The following is a 20,551-nucleotide window of genomic DNA, read 5'->3' on the forward strand; positions in this document are numbered from 1 at the left end:
ACCTTTTTGTGAATTGTAATTTGTTTTAAATTGTATTTTAATATTGTGTTTCAATTGTCCCTGGAGCCTGTGGGTGAAGGGCAGGTAATGAATAAATAATATTTAGGATTTATTCATTGACTGGCACATTTCAGGCATCAAAGGGACTGTCCAGTTTCAATGACAAATTCCCACAGACAATGAAGTATACTGTGGAAGGGGTGTGTGTATTGCACTGGATTAGGGCGGACGAGGGTGTTTAAGAGGGGCAGTTGACAGTGGGGCAGAACTGGTGGCTTGCCCTTTCTGAAATGGTGGTGGCTACTTTCTCCACCCTTTAGAGCCTTCACTGTCCAAAAAGCCCCAGTGCTGGTTGGGCTGGAAGCAGCTATCTAGCGTTAATAAGCCAAGAGAAACTGGAACTCGCAGTCTCCAGTAATGTAAGCCAAATATCCTAATCGCTTGGATGCCTTGGAAGGTAAAGAGGTTACAGGTGATGCCAGGCCCTGCTCTAGAAGCTCTATTCTTTCAGCAGTTGCTTTATGTGGAGGAATGGAAGCAATTCTTCCTCCTCCCTGATGCTCCCTGCCTGCCAACCCACTGCTGGGTTTCTGCCTCTCAAGAAGTAGCCACTGCAAACAGCATAAAAACAAGAGAGGCAACGCAACTGCTTTCTACCTGATTAGGCCAGCAGTTCTCCAGGGTTTCAGATGGCAGGTGTCCCAGCCCTCCCTGGAAATGCTGAGGGCTGAACCTGGAAAGTAGATGCTCTACCAATGAACTGCATGACAGAGAAAAGAAAGGACTTCTTCATGCAGTGCATAGTTAAACTTTGGAACTCATTCCCGCTGGAGGCAGTGATGGCTGCCAACCCAGATGTGAGCTGTGATTCCTGCATGGCAGGAGGGTGGACTCTTGGTGTCCCTTCCAGCTCTATGGTTCTATGATTCATTGGACCAAGAATCTGCCAGCATTAGCTGGTGCTCACCCACACATGCCCATTTTTGCTTGGTGCACATGGTAAACTGGAGAACAGAGAGCTTTCCTTCTCCCTCCCCTCTGCAAATTAACAGGTTTCAGTCCTCGAGTCAGAGTGAACTGAATCCATAATGGTACTTTATTCAAAAATAATAAAAAGGCACCATTTTGTTCCAAGAGATGGAGATCCTTGGGGAAAAAAGCAGTATCTCCTTTTTCACTCACCAAAAAACAAAGCTAAATTCACCAGCTCTAATCATTGTTAATGAATAGTTAACAGCAAATGTCCAGCTACTGAAACATTCTCAAATATGCTGTATCTTTCTGTGGGGTGATGAAAGCAGGGAGGGGTCCAGAGGGGGAGAATGTTCACAGCACATGTTTTTACAATTACATTTAAACTAACATTTTTTTGTTAAAAAAAACAAAGATAAAGCAGTCCAGGCAGAACAGGTCAGAGTGACCTAGAAAGAAGGATGTGTCTGTTTGTGTACACACACAAACACCCAGATGTTAATAACATTGATTTTGCCCATCTGTCTCATGTAAGAACTTGACCTTGGTGGGTGATTGTGCTTTACCTGCAACATTCAAGAAGGCAGGGTTTCTATTTTTTGGGGGGGGGGTAAAGAAACCCCCTTTTTTGTTCTTTATATCATAGTCATAGAATTCGAGTTGGAAGGGACCCCAAGGATCACCTAGTCCAAGCCGCTGCCCACAGCTGTCCTTGAGTGGGCTCGAACCACCAACCTTCTAGTTAACAGTCAGATGCACTGACCCACTATGCCACAGAGCATTGGTAAAAGATATCTCAGGGATGTTTCTGCTAGTTGCTAGCCTGGCATGAAAGCCTTATTTATTTCCACCTTTTTCTTCACAGAACTTAAAGTGGCACACATAGCACTTCCAATGAGCTTAATGGCTGAGTGGGGGATTTGAGGCACTTTCCATATATTGTGGACTACAAAGCCCATCATCCCTGGCCACACTGGCAGGGGTTGATGAGAGATGGAGTCCCCAACATCTAAAGGGCACTATGCTGACGCTCTCTCTCTCTAACACACAGAGCTGACTTTAAGACTGGGCCTAATAATCTCTTTCGATCCATGCCAAGAATGAAACTAAGAGTGCAAGGAGTTCCCATTTCTAGGTTGTGTTTGGCACAGAGCTGCCTCTCTCTCCAACCCATGCTACTTATTTATGTCGTGAAAGCAATATGAGCAGATTATTTTTTGGGTGCATCTCACGGAAGCTCTGCCAGTCTCGTGAAATCTCCAAAGTAATTGCAGAGCACAATTCCACCTCTAATGTTTCTGAACGTTGGTTGTTGGAGATCACAGGAAGGGAGAAGGCTCTTGTGCTCAAATTCCATGAGAACAGAACACTGTCATTGGCTGGATCCAGCAGACACTTCCTATGCTTTCATTTGTAGCATGGAAAGCCTTCCATGAGAACCTACAAGGCTCGCTTTGTTGAATCAGACAGAAGATCCATTTACAGGGCTATTGCATACATGCCCTTACTCACAAGTAAGCCCTATTGGAGTTCAAAAGGGCTTACTCCCAGATAAGTAGGTAAGACCTCCATCTAGCAATCTGTTTTTCATGAAGCCCCTGAGAAGTTAATATGCACATACAACGGAGACACTCATCTTATGCTGTTAGCCCACAGCTTCTAATAATAAGCAAGACTGCTTAGGACATGTTATTGCTGTTGTTGGCATTGTGCAAGAACCAGCCTCATATAAGCAACATGCTTACGTCTAATTAATGCACGAAAGAGTTAAGGTCATAGAATAAGCTGTCCTGCCAGGTTTAGCTGACTTTGGGAAAACCAGGCAATAAAGTCTTTGTTCCCTCCCCAGTCTACCTGATGAACTCAGCTTGTGAAGAGGCTAAGCTGGTTGCTCCACAAGCCACTCTAGAGCTCCTATACCAGGGGTTGGCAAACTATGGTCCATGGGCCAGATCCAGCCCAATTGCCTGTAAATGCTTCTGCAATTGTCACTTGGATTGGCGCAATTGCCAATCCCCCCCCCCATTTTTAGGGGGGTGCCATTTTTTGCAATTTCCCCCCGGACTACATCTCCCAGCATGCTCTGAGGTTGCTCAGACTTCCGCAATGCTTAGCAACCTCAGGCCTCCCCTCCATTGGCTAGTTTGATGCGAGCCAGTGGTCAATGGTGACCCTTCCTGAGACTCGCTGTTCCAATTGGGGCGAGGCACAGGGCAGGGTCCCTTTTTGATGTCTAGCTCTGAGAAGGGAGGAGGAGAAGTGAAGGGGTGGGAAGAAGCGGGAGCAGAGAGCCTGCAAGGAGTGAGGAGGAGGACTCTTCTGTGCTGCTCGGAGGTGGCACATTAGCAGCACAGTCATGGACACCCCAGGGGGTGGCTGCAGCCCCTCCGTGCAAGCTGAGACCCAGCACTCCCTCCCCAGCCCAGCCCGCTCCATCTGAATGCAGTGAGTGGAAGTATCTCAGCCGCTCTGTCTCCAAGGGAAGGAGGGAAGGAAGGAGGAGGTGTGTACATGCTCTCACTTGCGGTCCGGCCCGCCACAAGTTCTGAGGAACAGTGAACTGGCCCCCCACAGAAAACGTTTGCTGACCCCTGTCCTATACCAATAATTTAGGAACTTCTGCTACTGTAACTAAGTCAAGTTGTACTGCCTATGAAACTTTTTCAGAATGCTGTATGGAAAAGCACATGAATGTGACCTCTGGAGAGTTTGCAAGTAAACCATTTTAAAGCTACAAAATGGGTGCTCTTTTTCTATGCTAGGGGAAAAGAGACATTTTGGATATAACAAGGGCATATTTCAAAAGCCTAACAGTTCATACTTCCATGCTTAACTTTGCTGCATATTTTGTGATTTTAAATCCCTGCTGGGGTTCTCACATCAAAGAGCACTTGCCCCAAACTTGGACTTTGGCACCCAGGAATTCTCCTTATATACCTATCTTTCCCCCCTTGCAGCAACAGTTATGACTTGCCCTTCACTCTCAGGTTCCAGGGCAGGTTGCAACAATCAAAACAGTGTGTTAAAAACAGTTTAAAACAAAGTTAGAGATAAGGTGGGCCCTAAAAATATACACATCAGGTGCCAAAGGCTAGAGTTTAAAGAAATGTGCATTCAGCATTCACCAGAAGCAGTATAGATGAAGTAGCAGACACACCTCTGTGGAGAGGGAGTTCTGCAACTTAGGGGCTGCCACAAAGAAGGCCCTCTCCCTGGCTGCACCCCTTGAGCTTCCAAAGGCAGTGGAACAACCAGTCTTGGCATCTGAGGGGGGTCTGTAGGGAAGGAAGCAGTCTTTCATTGGGCTTTAAACCTTTCTCATAATGCTAGAACCCATGGACATCCAATGGAGCTGAATGTTGCGAGATTCAGGGAAGATAAAAGAAAGCCCACATTGTCAAATATGCAACTCCCTCCCACAGGAGGCAGCAATGGCCACCAACCTAGATGGCTTTAAAAGAGGACTAGATAAATTCATGGAGGAGGAGAAGGCTATCAGTGGCTACTAGGCATCATGGTTATGCGCTGCCTCGATGGTCTGTGGATGTATTGCTTCTGAATACCCGTTGCTGGAAACCACAGGAGAGGAGAGGGCTTTTGCACTCATGCCCTGTTTCTGGTTTCCCACAGGCATCTGGTTGGTCCTTGTGGGGACAGGATACTGGGCCAGATGGGCCACTGGCCTGATCCAGCAACCTCTTCTGTTCTTCCATATTGGAAAGCCCTGTGTTGCATCACTGAGGAGATGTGGAGTGAGGAGGTTGACCTTCTGCTCAACTTTGCTCCCCCTCCCTCCGCTAAGGACCAGCCACCTGGGTTCATCTGTAAACCATTTTAGCTTTGACACCCTTGAGCCTGAACCAGTAGGAAATACCAAAGGTCACTTATGCCTTGTAAATGCAGCTGGTGTAATTGAGTACCTGATGGGGACAAGAACGATATAGTCCCAGAATGCCACTTAACGCTCACCTTGCGAGGCTATTTACTTGCAAATTTGAAACAGCTGATTGTTCTTAACAGCCCATTAATTGGAACACCTGATGATATATGTTTTCCACCTTAACACACTTGACATGTGAGGAAGCTCAAAGGTAGAACCACCTGCTGGCATCTGGTCGTCATCATTCCAGGCTCATTCCTAACCTGGCTGCCAGTGAAACTGATTCTCGAGGCAGACCTTGCAAGCCAATCTGAGAACGGGCTGGGGGAAAAACCCTGAATGCTTCTGTTGCTTTGCGGTTCCCCCCTCCCCTTCCTCATTCCACTTCTGAAACCTGATGCATGAGCAAAGCATTTTTTCTTCCATGATCACTCTCTCCGTTGCTGAGCTGCATTGCCACAAGTTTTGCAAAAGCAGTGCTGGCTGCTATAAAAGCTGAGTAGTTGGGCACACCAGTGGTAAGGCATGTGCTGAGAGAGACAGGGAGGGAGGACAGATGTGTTTAGAAGTTAATGGTGGAAATAACTACACAAACACAATCACTGCTCTGAGATTGGAAGCCAGCAAAACAGCTTATTTTTCCATCAGCTGATTACTTGAGAATTGCAGTGGACATCCTAGAGCAGCTTTTCTTGATATTGGGTCCCCAGATGTTGTTGGACTACAACTTCCATCACTCCAAACTAGCAGGTCAGGGATGAGTTGTAGTTCAATAACATCTGGGGACCCAAGGTTAAAAAAGGCTGTCCTAGAGTATAGTATAGTACGACTGTGTCATACATGGGTATTTGGGTACAAGGGTTCCCTTGCAAAAACATGCATACTCAATCTGCACCCCTAGCTTTCTGAAGCTGGTGCACCAAGAGGGCTTTATCCTGCCACTTTGTCCTGCACACACACACACAAACACCAAATAAGGCAGAGAGCTCAAAAGCTATTTTCATGCTGGGTTTTGCTTGTCGGGTAAGGCCTGCTCAGCGCACCAGCTCTAAAAGAGTAAAGATGCTTGTGTGACATCTCACGAGAACTAGGACAGCCCCATGAGATCTTCCAAGAGCTTTCGAAGAATTAGTGGGCCATGAAAACCTTGCCTGTAAAGCAAAGCAGACAGCTCAAAAGCTTTCTTTGAGCTGGGAAAAACTGGTGCAAAAAGAGCTTTTAAGCTCTCTGCCTTGCTTGCATTTAAATTGCAGTATTTCAACCAGTTAGCCTCCAACCATGTATAGTTGAAACTGCACAAGTTAAATGTGTGCAAGATGCAATCACACGGTATAGTAATTATAGTACAGAATCCTATAGTGCATTATTTATCAGGGGGGCAAAGAGCATTTTGAAACAGGCGTATGTTTGCGTGCGTCTACCAGGTCCTAATGGAGGCTATGACACCTCATTCTGGGCCGTGCTTCGTGATTGCCAGTGCCTCATTCCCATTATGCTGGTAGTTAGACTGGCTACTCTCTTTCACCAGCTGTTAGCTGTTCTTTCATTGCAGTCCATTTTTTTGTCCGTTTGGCTTTGGGGTAACATTCTGATCCCCCACACAGCAGCATCAGATGAAAACCAAGAGCTGCAATGAATGATTCATCAGGAATTGCTCTGAAAATAACAGTTTTCAAAAATATAAAAAGACCCTTTGAGGCAGAAAATGAGGTGGAAGACATGTTCTATTGGCACACTGATCCCGGTTGCTTTTTTCCTAACATGAAAATTTAGCTCCTTAATAGGTCTCAAAGTGGCTACTTGTTGAAATCAAACAAAAGCCCAGCAAACAGCTTCAAAAAGAACCTGAGAATGTGTTAAGTTTTGCCCCCCTCCCAAAAACCAAATAAGCAGAACCTTGATGCCAAATTGGCAGGAAGTTTAGAAAACCTGCAGAAAAAATATTTTCATGAAAGGATGTTGCTGCCTACACAGCAGACACACTTCTATCTGGTGGGGGTGGGGAGAAACAGAAGGGTTTTTTCATTAAGTGGTGCTGGATTAACAAGGGCTTTAAACAAAAGGAAGGAATGCTTCCTGAAATGCAAGCCACAAATCTTAAAAATACAGAATATGTAAAAACATACCCTGGCTCTATACAGTTTATGAAGGTAAGCAACCTCAGGGTTCCACCTGCTGTGCTTTCTCTGAAAGTCATTGGATGCTAAGTTCAATTTGGTAATGTGCTTTGTAATGTAGAGGAGGAAAGCCAGAGATCTTAAGAACTAGATAAGATCAAGGTGGGCTCATCTTGTGCAGCTTCATAAGAACCTAAGAGGAGCCTGCAGGATCTAGTCTAGCCCATCTAGTCTAGCATCCTGTTCTTATGGTAGCCACTCAAATGCCTGTGGGAAACCTGTAAGCAGGACTTGAGCACAAATGCACTCTCCACTCCTGCATTTTCTAGCAACTGATATTGAGAAGCATCACCACATCTGACCATGGAGGCAGAGCATAGCCACCTTTGCAAACAGGCATTGATAGCCCTTTCCTCCACAAATCTGTCTTATGCTCTTCTAAAGCCACCCAGGTTGGTGGCTATCACAGCCTCCTGTGGGAGGGAGTTCCATAATTTAATGATGGATTGCATCATTTTATGTGACTTGAATCTCCCGACAGACAAACAGGCCAGCATTTTAGTTCAGGGCACGTTAGCCATGGACTTAAGCCTTCCATATGAGCAAGGCCCAAATGCAGAGGTCTTCAAACTAAGGTCTGTGGGCCGTATCCAGCCCACCAGGGTCCTGGACCTGGCCCGCCCAGCAACTGCAGAACCTGCCGCTGTCTAACAGCGGCAGCCTCCTGGAAGAGGCAGATGGCGCAAGGATGGACGAGGCGGCAAGGCTCCAGAAGGCTTGCATGCACCCGCGTCTGGAGGCACAGGCGAGGGACAGGGCGAACAGGCAGTGAGAGCAGGCTGCGTGTCTTCAGGTACTCTTATAGTGGTGCTGCGCTGCCTCCGCAGCTGCGGGCGGGCACCTGGCTGGGCAGCGTCTGTGGGGCTCCTGCCCGCACCTCCAATCACCAGCGCTGTAGCCGCCCTGATTTCCTGATGCACCCAACCTGGTGCAAGGGAGGCTATTGGGTGCCTGCCCCGCTGTCTGCACGCCGAGGAGTTGTGTGCGCCCCACACCTCCATGCAGTAAGTTGTGCCTTGCCCGGTGGGGGTGGGTAGTGGCGGGGGAGCGGGAGGAGATCCACACGAGGAAAGGCCTGGATGATGCAGGATTCTCCCACATTTCAGTGTGGTCCTAATAAAGGCATGGCCCAGATATGGGGATCCTAATCATGTCTACTCAGAAGTAAGTCCCATTGCTGAGTAAGTGCCTGTAGGATTGCAGCCTTCAAATTTTTTAATGTATTTTTAATCTTTTGTTGGAAGTCGCCCAGAATGGCTGGGGAAACCCAGCCAGATGGGCGGGGTACAAATAAATAAATAATAATAATAATAATAATAATAATAATAATAATAATAATAACAACAACAACAACAACAACAACAACAATAACAATAATAACAACAATAATAATAATCATCGTCATCATCATCATTATCATTACATCAAATGAGACTCTTAAAGCTCCAATACTCACTTATCTGGGAAGAAGCCTCGCTGAATTCAGTGGGATTTACTTACGAGTGGATATATATAGGATTGCTCTGCTTTGCTTTGAGCAGTCTGTGATACTCCCAAAGAAATATCTGGAAGTGTCACTTATTGATTATTCCAATCTCCATTATTTAAAGAACTTGCCTCCTGTAGACAACAATAGTTCAGTCACCTGGAGGCGCCAAGTGGCTGATCTCATATGACAGAGGGTTGCAAATCATCTCTCCCCTCCCTTGGCTTGCTTTCTCTTTTAACTGCTGCAGAACAGGCAGAAATATAACAGGTGCAGCTCTTTGCATCACAGTGCACATCCATGCATGCAAATACAGCACGCATTTTTGCCCAACATGCAGCTGTCAGCCTTCTGAATGCAAATCTTTTCAGTGCATGGAAATGCAGGATCTAATAGTGACCGTAATGAAGGGCAAGGGGTTGCACTTATTTTGATGCACAAATGTTGCATTAAGCAGCTTATCCCCAAACGTGTAATGTGGAAAGATGCCCCACTAACTATGCTGGCATTGGAGCGCAACCAACTTTGGCAGCACCTATGTCTGTGAACAGACTTTCTCCTGAATGAAACATCTGAAATCGCCAACCAGATCCAGACTAACTGGTGAATACTTGCATCGCTTGCTATGACTAGAAGTGACAAATATGGAACCGGATATTGACCATCTCATTAGCCAAAAGCAGGCCCATACTTCCCACTGAAATACTTATAAGCTTATATTGATTAAAATCGTTCTTCATTTTAAATATTATATTGTTTTTCCTCTTTTTTGGGGCACTACAAATAAAATATGTGCAGTGTGCATAGGAACTCGTTCATATTTTTTTCAAACTATAGTCCAGCCCCTAACAGTGTCTGAGGGACAGTGAACTGGCCCCCTGTTTAAAATGTTTGAGGACCTCTGCCCAAACGCATCAGAGATGTTATAAGCTCCCTTTCAAGTATGCACAAACTTTTTAAATAGTTTAGTTCTGTCTGACTTCTTCATTTTAAGGGAAGAGGGTCAGTGCAGCCTCAGGACTGGGCCCTAGCCAACATAATGGCTGGGGCAAGTACCACCAGGGGGGATGGATTGGGACACCCATTCTCTGTGATCATGGGCAGCAGGAAAAGTTGCATGAGGATCAGATAATGTAATTACTGAGGAGGGGCAATAGCTCAACCTTGAGCCTACCTAGTGGTGCTAGTGACTGCCTCTATCGCATCTGTTGAAAACAGTTCCAGGAGACTCTTTCAGATAGTTTATAGAACTACCTTCACCACTGGAGTCCAGTAAGGACTCCATGATCTTGCAAAGTTTTTTGTAGACAAAATCATTCAAATTTGGAAAGAGGTAGACTCAACCACGGTAGAAGGGGCAGGAAAGGGCTAGTGCTCTGTCTTGTCAAGTCGTATGGCATTAATTTCAATATGTTACCTATGAGGCTTCTTGGGTGAGTGAAACCAACCACTTGTCTGTTTGATCCTTGCCCATCCTGACTCATAAAAGTGAGCCAGATAGGGCTAGGTAATGGGCTCTGTGGAGGGGTGAATGCTTTCCTCTGTCGGGGAGTCATCCTGGAACCCCTTAAAGAAGCGGTTATTAAATCACTTCTTTAAAAAGCCATTGGACCTGGCCATTATGGTCAATTATCGTCCAGTCTCTAATCTTCCATTCCTGGGCAGGTGGTTGTGGAACAGCTCCAAGCCTGTCTGGAGGATGCAGACCATTTGGACCCCTTCCAGTCAGGTTTCAGGCCCCACTTTCTGTGGCAGGCCCAGGGCCTGCCCCTTCCAATATCCTTCCTGCAAATTATCCTGGAGGACCTGGGAATGGCAAGGTCTCTAGAGACAATTTCAGCATTTTTGCCCAGGAACATGATCTCAAACTCCAATTTTGGCAGAACCAGACACAGATTCATTCCTGGCTCTGTTGAAAAAAATTCCCAGAGTGCAACCAGTAATTCCCACTGGGTGGTCCAGTTTAAGAGGTTAAAGGCAACTGGGTCTTTGCCTCCATGAGCTCCTGAAACACAGCAGACACAGCAGAAGAAAGGGAGCTGCAGCAGTAGCACAGAAGGACCCTGCAAAATGTTCCTCCGTTCTCTCTGCAAATGACAGCTGGTTGTGAATTGCACAGGAGGAGCAGGGTGACCTGGAAATAGCTTAAGCCAAGCCCACAGCAGAAACCATCATGGCTCTGCACCTCCCTTGCCAGCATTCTGGCTCCTGCAAGCAATGGCGACATGAACTCACCTTTCTCTCCCTTGCTTAAAAACATATCACATGTGATGCTGCAAATGCTGTTTACACAGGCCTCGCAGGAGAAACACATTTTGGTAATTTGGGTGTATTTACCAATTAATTCCACTTGCTCACATAGCTGACAAGACGGGCTTTATTCTGCCCCACTGACTGTCCCCTTCTGAAGTGCTCCAGGACTGGCGGAATGGCAACACTTTCATGGGCATACTGGGGCAGCAGTGATGGCAGGAAGACTTAAGGAAGGACAGAAGCAAAATCTACACTCATATCCTGTGCTGCCTACTCTATAAAAGCACTGTTCAGAATAGTGGTTTGCACAACCCACACAGGAAGGTAACAGCAAAGTAAAATTGAAAACTGTAATAATTAATTGCACATTTACTCAAGAACAAATTAATTAGTTTAATTAATTCAGCAAAACTGATGGAGTTGATCCATAATGCCAGCTTTTCAAAGTATGAAAGTGACTCAAACCTGCAGCACTGTCCGGCCACCCCCCCTACATCTTAGCACCTCCCCTTAGGTAATCCCGGGGGGGGGGGGCAGAAGTATTGCCCATATTGGAAACCACTGGTGTACACTTTTAAAAATGGGCTGTAGCCTGCTTTCATGTTATCCCTCTGACACATTTGTGGGAGGGATATGTTCACAAGAATAACAGGGGGTTGGACTACAAGATCCTTTGGATACCTTACAACTTGTGGTCAATGCCCCTGAGCCACAGAAACATTTGCATCCATAGAACTTCCAGAAAGCATCTTGGTGATCTGATGTTGTGAGCTGAAGGCTACAAGAAGGAGGAAAGCAGCAGATCAGCTGCAGCACAATTGCTGACAGGATTGAGGCCTTGCTGGCATATGACACATGTGCTTAGAGATCTGCACTGGCAGCCCATTTGTTCCCAGGGCAAGTTCAAGGTGTTAGTATTAATATGTATTTATTGGCATCTGTCTGTCTTGGAAGACTATGGAGGAGTGCTCCTTTGGGGCTGATATGGGAGAGACATGATTTGTTGTAGGTGGGGAAGATGAAGGCATCTAGTTTCAATGTTAGAGATGCACCATAGTATTTCTTCTCTCTGCGTTTTTTCCAGCGGTCATTCCTCCTCTGGTCACTGCTGTAGATACATGATCTGACTGTCTGTCTCCAGGCACTGTGGTCATCTGCAAAGGATTCCCACATGGCAGGGTTGATGTTGCCAGCCTTCATGTCAAGTTTGAAAACTTCTTTGTAGCACAGAAGTGGTCTGCCAAGCCATTAATGTCTAGGGACCAGTTTACCAACGAGATCGCCGTAAACCATATACACCCACTTGACTGTATTGATAAGCAGAACTGGACCTGCTGCAGATGCCACATTATTGTTTGTTATTTTTTCTTATTGACTAGCTGGTCTTGTTTGAGGAGGAGCCAGAGGAGCACCACTCCTCCACAGTCACTCTTTCCTAGAGGTGTGTCCTCTGGGAGCAGCCCCAGCTCAAAGGCTGAAGGAAAATCTTTCCTGTTGCTTCCTGCTCTCCTAAGAGATCTGAGAGGGTTCCTGCTCACCTAGGCCAGGCTGGCTAGAAGAGTAAACAGCCATGCAAAACATGACAAGACCATGAACCCATATCTATCTAGAGAAAATCAATCAAATTATCAGTTTAGCTTGGGTGTGCCCAACAGCTGGGATCATAAAAGCAGAAGAGCCTGCTGGATCAGGCTAACAGCCTATCTAGTTTAGCATTCTGTTCTCACAATGGCCAACCAGATGCCCATTATGGGAAGCCTGCAAGCAGGACCTGAGCACAAGAGGGCTCTCTTCTCCTGTGGTTTCCAGCAACTGTTATTCATAAGCATGAATGCCTTCGGTAGCCCTCTGTTCCTCCATGAATTTGTCTGATCCTCTTTTAAAGCCATCCAGGTTGGTCGCTATCACTGCCTCCTGCGGCAGTGAGTTCCCTAGTTTAACTATGTGCCATGTGAAGAAGAACTTCCTTTTAATGGTGCTAGCACATTGCAAAGGTAAGCAGGATCCAGTATGGTTTCAAATGGATGGGGCACTGTGTGTTGAGATTCCTGTATTGCAGGGGGTTGCAACAGATGAACCTTGGGGTCCCTTTCAATTCTATGAGTCTATGATTCTATTATCTGTCCTGAATCTTCCAAAGTTCAGCTTCCTTGGATGTCCATATGTTCTATAGTTACAAGAGAGGCAGGAAAACTTATTTCTGTTCACTTTCTCCAGGCTGTGCATAATTTTATAAAATTTTGTCAAGTCACCTAATGCTAATTGTAACTGACATAGAAATGTTGAATGATATCAATTAATTGGTTCACATAACAGGCTGTGGTTGTTGTTAATGTGGCTCTATAAGCTAAAACTTCTGGTGCTTTTAAAACTGCAAAATCAAATTAACGAGACACAATCCAGCATTCCTCAATATACTGCATTCATTTTTCTTCACAAATGAATGAAATACTACACAAAAGGAATTCTGGCAGTCAGTTCATAAGGAAAGGAGGGTGAATATGTGGGGAAAGAGAAGTTGGAGCAGATATTGAAGTGACAAAGTTTAGTTCTCTCAAGACTGCAATTGTAGGCTGCTTTAACAGCAGTATAGTTGTAGAGTTGGAAGGGACAGCTCTAGTACAATGCCCTCCAATGAAGTTCAAGGGAAGTAATAGTACTGCTCTATTCTGCCTTGGTCAGACTTCACCTGGAGTACTGTGTTCATTTCTGGGCACCACAATTTAAGATGGATATTGACAGCTGGAATGTGTGCAGAGCGGGGTGACCAAGGGTCTGGAAACCAAGCCTTATGAGGAACTTTGGAGGGAGCTCAGTATGTTTAGCCTGGAAAAGAGGAGACTGAAAAGAGATATGATAGCCATCTTCAAATATCTAAAAGTTTGTCACATGGAGGATGGAGCAAACCTATTTTTTCCTGCTCCTGAGGACAGGACCTGAAACAATGAATTCAAGTTACAAGAAAGGAGATTCTGACTAAACACCAGGAAGAACTTTCTGACAGTAAGAGCTTCCTTTGGAAGGTACAGTGGTACCTCGGGTTACAGACGCTTCAGGTTACAGACGCTTCAGGTTACAGACTCCACTAACCCCGAAATAGTACCTCGGGTTAAGAACTTTGCTTCAGCATAAGAACAGAAACCATGCAGAGGCGGCGCGGTGGCAGCAGGAGGCCCCATTAGCTAAAGTGGTACCTCAGGTTAAGAACAGTTTTAGGTTAAGAACAGACCTTCAGAACGAATTAAGTTCTTAATCCGAGGTACCACTGTAGTGGACTCTCCTTCACTGGAAGTTTTTAAGCAGAGGTGGGATGTCTATCTGCCAGGGAATCTTTTGCTGTGAATCCCCCGGTGCAAGGGATTTGACGAGATGATCCTTGAGAGTTCCTTCCAACTGTACAAGCCTATGATTCTGGCTTTTCCATTAGGAACAAACTGGAGGCAAGGGCAAGTGCTTATCCCAACAGGTTTTGTTGCTAATGTGCTGGGAGATTTACCATGCCATATTTACCCAATTTGTTCTCTGCCTAACAAGAACCAAGGGAATATCCCTTGCCAGGATATTGTACATCTTTAGTGTCAATATTTATGCTACAGAACACCACCACAAAGGAGGATGATTATCCCTGATTCGTGGGTAGGATTAACACACACTAATCGTGTTCTAAAAAAGAAAATCCACTGCAGTCTGGATATATTTAATGACTCAAATGAGACAGTAATGCCCACAGACTTTCCTTGACAGCTGGTGAAGAAAGCCCCAGAGATCGTGAGTCAACCAAAGACAGAGAAAGGCTAATATTTCAATGAGTTGCTCTTTGTATATGTATAATAAATAGGTATGAGAACCACAATTACAGATTACATGCAAAGATCATATTCCTTCACTGGCTTTTACTTAAGAAAAGACTGTTGTTAGGGATTCTTGAGTCATGCTCCCTGCTTTGCAGACAGTTGGACTAGATGACCTTTGGGGGTCTCTTCCAACTATGACTATAATTAGCTAGACCTCCTTGCAGCTAGGAGGTGGAGAATCAGTTTAAGGAGTCAGAAGAACTGGGAAAGAAACAGAGAAATTATGTGAGAGTGGGGTTTTTAAAGGCCTTATGTGACGCCATGATGGCCCTGAAACTTTCAGGGGGAAACTTTCTTAGAAGAAGACTCTTAGAAAAAGATGACTCAGTGAAAGGGTCAGAACATGTGAGACCATTTCATGCATGGTGATGTATCACGACGGGCTTTCACGCTATTCACAGAAATAGAACATGGAGTTAAGCATCATAATTTCCTCTTTCCAAGAAGTTGCCCAATCCATGAAAGGCAGGGTTTTAAGGACTGCATCTCTGAAGGCAGGTGAAAGCAACAGCCAAATAATACAAGGAATTAGCCACAGGGGAAATGGCAAATGTATCTCCCCATACTTTCAGTGCCTGAGATATGTGGGAAAGATTATCTTAGATTAGATTAGAATTTTAAGGTGTGCCTGCACTGTGTAGCTGTGCAGCCCTTTATATCTATGAAACAGTCATGAACCTTCAGCAATTGTCTCTGAGCTTGTTTAAGGTTGATTGTGTACTGTGGTTTTTGGTTAATAGCTCTTGTTACTCTTTTGTCTCATTTCAGGGACAGGAAAGCTATCCTGCAGAGCAAAGCATTCATTTGATTTGAGGACTGTTCTTGATATGATGTTGGAAGGGGGGAATGTTCCCTTTGCATTTCTGCAGCACCTGCAGCACACTGAGAGCCAGTGTGGTGTAGTGGTTAAGAGCGGTAGTCTCGTAATCTGGGGAACCGGGTTCGCGTCTCCGCTCCTCCACACGCAGCTGCTGGGTGACCTTGGGTCAGTCACACTTCTTTGAAGTCTCTCAGCCCCACTCACCTCACAGATTGTTTGTTGTGGGGGAGGAAGGGAAAGGAGAATGTTAGCCGCTTTGAGACTCCTGAAGGGGAGTGAAAGGTGGGATATCAAATCCAAACTCCTCCTCCTCCTGTAGCATTATGATACAATGGCTTCTTGACTGATCTACTGGCATGTAGTGCTAAATTTCATTCACAGCAGTTGGGTGTGGTGTGGCTCAATAACAAATGTCATTGGACAACATCGCTCCTCTCTCCCCTTTCCATGCATGCATGCTTCTATTCCCCCATGAAAACAATAGGGAAGAACTGTATGGTGGTATACCTCCCCCAATCTTGTCATTTTCCTCCCACAGCTTTTCCCAGAAACAATTAGCTCAGAAATGAGCACCGCACTTCCATCATATTCCACTAGATATACTGCCCCAAATCTCATCACCTTTCTCCCACAATTTTCTGAGTCAGTGAGGTACCAAATGGATTTTTCTTGGAAGCAATTAATACAAAAATGTGCGCTGAACTATCACCATATTCCAGAAGTGGCTTGAAAGCTCAAACATAATGCAGACATTAACAGCTAGGGAAACATTGAGGAAATGCAATGAACTGCTGTGTTAATGCACTCAGAGGGCTTATCCACACTTTCCTTTCCTCTGCTCTTTGCAGACAAGGTCTGTGCTTTAAAGCTCCATGTCCAAGCGCCCTTTTTTCTTTTTTGCTCTGGAGCTTTCCTCATGAAAACTCACCTTTTAAAGCTCAATTGGGGAAAACAGCAAACTGTTGAAAACCCAAACTGACAGAGTAATAAAGAGTGAGTTTTTACAGGGAAAGCTCTGGGGTCCAAGCTTTTAAGCGCAGACCTGTGCCTGGAAAGAGCGGGTCAGAAGTTACTTGCCTGAAAATGGAAGGAGGACATTCTACCTACAAAAGAAGAATGGCAGATAAAGATGATGGACTATGCCGAATTGGCAAAAATGACCAGGGAAATCAGAAAAAACCACTGTAAACAATTGAAAACATTGGCAGGATTATGAAAACACTTGTAATGAAGCGAGAACTATGATAAAAATTGAGTTTCAAGAAAATATGGAGAATATGATACAATGCAGTTTGAAAATAATATCTGGGGCAACCATGGAGGGGTGGAGGGAAGTTCTGGGATTCTGAGAATCCTATTTGTAAAATGCTTATGATTTATGTATGATGATAAATGTTAAAAGTGAAAATGAATAAAAAAAATTGAAAGGAAAGAGCGGGTCAAAAGATTAAGTGTAGATAAGTCTCTGCTAGGTGCCGCAGATATTGGGACAGATAGGTGATGGATGATTTTACTGGATGTGACTGGACAACAACAAATAAAGGCTGGTTTGTAACCCAGTGCAATCTCACACCTTAAACTACACACCAGCTATTCTCACAACAGCCAAATGTTGATAAAATAAATGACTGTACAGGAAAATGATATCAGAAGGATATTGACAAGCTGGAAGGTGTGCAGAGGAAAGTGGCCAAGATGATAAATGATCTGGAAACCAAGCTTAATGAGGAACAGTTGAGGGAGCTGGGAATATTTAGCCTGAAGAAGATACTGAGAGATTGCATGAGAGCCATCTTCAAATACCTGAAGGGCTGTCACATGGAAGATGAAGCAAGCTTGTTTTCTGCTGCTCTGGAGGGGAGGACCCAAACCAATGAATTCAAATGACAAGAAGGGAGATTCTGACTAAACATTATGAATAAGTTTTTGGTGTTTGACAGTGGAACGGAGTCTCTGGGAAGGTGGTGGACTCTCCTTTCTTGGAGGTTTCTAAGAATATGGAGGGCCATATTTCTGGGGTTCTTTAGCTGTGCAGTTAGACTAGATGACTTGGGGTTCACTTCCAACTCTACAATTCTATGATAAGAAGAAGAAGAAGGGGAAGGAGAATATATTTTACTTTACGTTCTCAGGAGCAACAGCATTCAAAAGTGACAGTGAAACAACTGCCTCCCAGCCAAACTCCTGTCAGCATTCCAAAGAGCTGCTCATGGATTTATTATGACTTAACAAGTTAAATCATTAACTGCTTTAAAAAGCGGCCTTTGGGATTTCTTTCTGGATGAGGAGGGAGTTGGAGGGCCTTAGGCTGGCTCAATCAAAAAGGCACAATTCAAAGGATGCCTCACATTTGCTTGGCTTCCTTACTGAATAAACTACAGCCTCTGTAGGAATGGGGAGGTTTTTTCTGAGAGAAAACACCCTTAGACCACTTTTAACAACCGTAGAGAATCCTGGGAACTGTAGTTTGTTAAAAGGGCTAGGTACTGTAGACCTGCAAAGGTGGTGACCATAGCAAACTGAATCTCCCAGGATTCTTTGGGGGAAGCCATGTGACTGTTAAAGTGATACTACAGTGCATTAAATGCATGGTGTGGCTATGACCAGAGGGTGTGTGCATGTCTCTGATTTGCTAATGGAAGGAAGAAGAAAGGGACTAAACCTCAAGTTTAGGCCTCTGTCTTTAGGGGCAAATGAAGACCCATGAAGAGGGTTAGTCTGCAGGGCAAGCCAAAGAGTTGCATGGTTTCCATACCAATCTCCAACGTCACTCTCATGTTTTTTCTTGCCTGCTCCCCCCACTCCAGAGTCTTTCTCTGTTGCACTAATCCTGCCTCTAGCATCATGTGTGGAACATAGCAAGTCTTTTCTTGGGAAGGAGGCATTGAGAAAATGAGCAATACTCCTGCTCTGCTTATCATGATTGCTTTCATAGTTAATCTGTATTATTAACAGCCGTATGGATCTTTTCCAAGAGTGAGCAAGCAGGAAACCTTCTGCTAGAGGGCAAAACTAGACCACAGAATGTGGATCTTGACAATATGATCACTCTCCATCTTCTGTTCATTTAACTTGTGGTATTTCAGTCTGTCAAGTGTGTAAGACTGAAATCACACGTTCAATACATGTAAGCTGCCAATGTACTATGTTGATTTTAATTTAAAGACCACTTGTCCAGAGTTTGGCGGGTAGAAGTGAGGTGGAGGGATTGGGTTCAGTGGTAGGGCCAGGTTAGGTTCCTGACCCCCCCACCCCACCTGGAGAGTCTCAGCAGAGGTTGGGGAGGGCTGAGCAGCTGGGGAGGGAGGCAACAACTGTTCAGGAGCTCGAAGAGGAGGGTGAAGTATTGTCATCTATATATAGACCATCCATCCTGCAGGAGGGCACACTTGAAATCCCAACTCTCCTGCATCTTCACTAATTCCACCAAGCTCTGTAAGTGAGCGGGCGGTAAAATGGCAGATGCAATTCACTGTAAACAAGAGTAAAGTGATGCATGTTGGGGCAAATAAATTATTAATCTCATATACAGTATAAGCTCATGGAATCTGAATTGGGGATGGTGGGGCAGAAACAAGAAGCCTTGGGAGCATAGTGCAGAGTTCGATGATGATATTGATGCAGTATGCAATGGCTGTGAAAAACCACAAGCAGGTTTGGAGCACAAGAGCCCTCTCCTCTCCTGCAGTTTCCAGCAACTGGTATTCAGAAGTATTGCTGCCTCCAACTGTGGAAGAAGAGCATGGTCAAATTCATGGAGGAGAGGGCTATAAATGGTTACTAACCACGATAGCTATGCTCTGCCCCCACATTTGGAGAAGGTAATGCTTCTGAGTATCAATTGCTGGAAACCATGGGACTCTTGCACTTTTATCCTGCTTGCTGATTTCCCACGGGCAACTGTTAGGTGACTGTAAGAGGATGCTGGACTGGATGTGTCATTGGCCTGATCCAGCAGGCTCTTACGTCCCTATGTGTTGAGCACCATGCAGGACAGATGGAGAGCCCTGGGCACAATGAATGTCTTATTTATAGTTGCAAGCTGCTCTGATAACTCTTTTAAGAGGATCGTGAAAATACCAGAATCTACAACTTTTTCACCACAAATCTGCTGCCTAGGACCTTCTTAAGAGAGGTCTCACAGATTTCTCATAGACAACACCTTCTGCTAATAACCACATTTGCCTCTCTGGCTCTCAGGTTGTGAGAAGCAGATGCCTGCCATGTTATCCCAACCTCCCACATGACACTTTTATTTTTGATAAGGGTAACTTAAATTTACATAATAAAGAAATGATTATGCATTTATTGGCGGTAGCCAGAATGATTATTGTGCATTTCTGGAAAGATTTACATTTAAAAGTTTGGGATAGTGTCCTTCTAGAAAAATTAATATACAAATGGAGCATCGCCAGGTGCCTAAATAAATAGGATAATGTAGTACCACTTCAGTCCGACTTTATCTCCTTTGTAGGTAAAGAGGAACATGCCCAAGAACCTCCTCCAGGCTATGAAAAAAATTACTTAATACATTAAGCTAGAATGTAAGGTGAATGTAGTGATAAATTTCTCTTGACATGGTAGAGTATCTGATTTGGTTATTATTTATGTTTATTTAATTCAAAGAATGTGCCCATTCTACAGCTCTAAGCACAATTTCCCAAGATGTCCTACATGCTATATTGCATGTGTTGAAGTCCCTCCACCCACAATGTAATGACTGCTTGCTTGCAACAAAACTTTTTGTAGAAAACTAATAAACATTTAATTAAAAAAAATGAAAACAGATTGCCTTGATTGCGAGCTTGCATTCCTGCAACAGAGGATCATCTCTTGAGGATCTAGCTTTGAATCTGGCCTTGGAGCACAGGTTGGGGTTTTCTTTTGGCTAGAGGTCCCTGCCTGACTCAGGAAGGGCTGGGGTGCTTGCCAAAACCTCAGCGAAGAAGGGCACTAATCTAATCCGTTATCAGTGGCAGGCTTCTGGGTAAAGAGAATGACTGCAACAGCTGAGATCTTACCCGCATACCTGCCTCCAGCCTCATTTAGATACATGACACATAGCAAGTGAATCAGGTATGCTGCAAAGAATCAAAGGTTCATAAACAG

At 44.8% G+C, this 20,551-nt stretch overlaps 1 protein-coding gene across 2 annotated transcripts in view; it reads right to left on the reverse strand.

The window, feature by feature from the left end:
* The window catches only part of AR (androgen receptor), a 237,660-nt gene that overhangs the window by 70,832 nt on the left and 146,277 nt on the right, over nucleotides 1-20,551 (reverse strand). The gene's annotated exons all lie outside the window — the stretch shown is intronic.

This window comes from Podarcis liolepis (genome assembly GCF_965112155.1).
Source record: "Podarcis liolepis genome assembly, chromosome: Z".
NCBI classification, from domain to species: domain Eukaryota; kingdom Metazoa; phylum Chordata; class Lepidosauria; order Squamata; family Lacertidae; genus Podarcis; species Podarcis liolepis.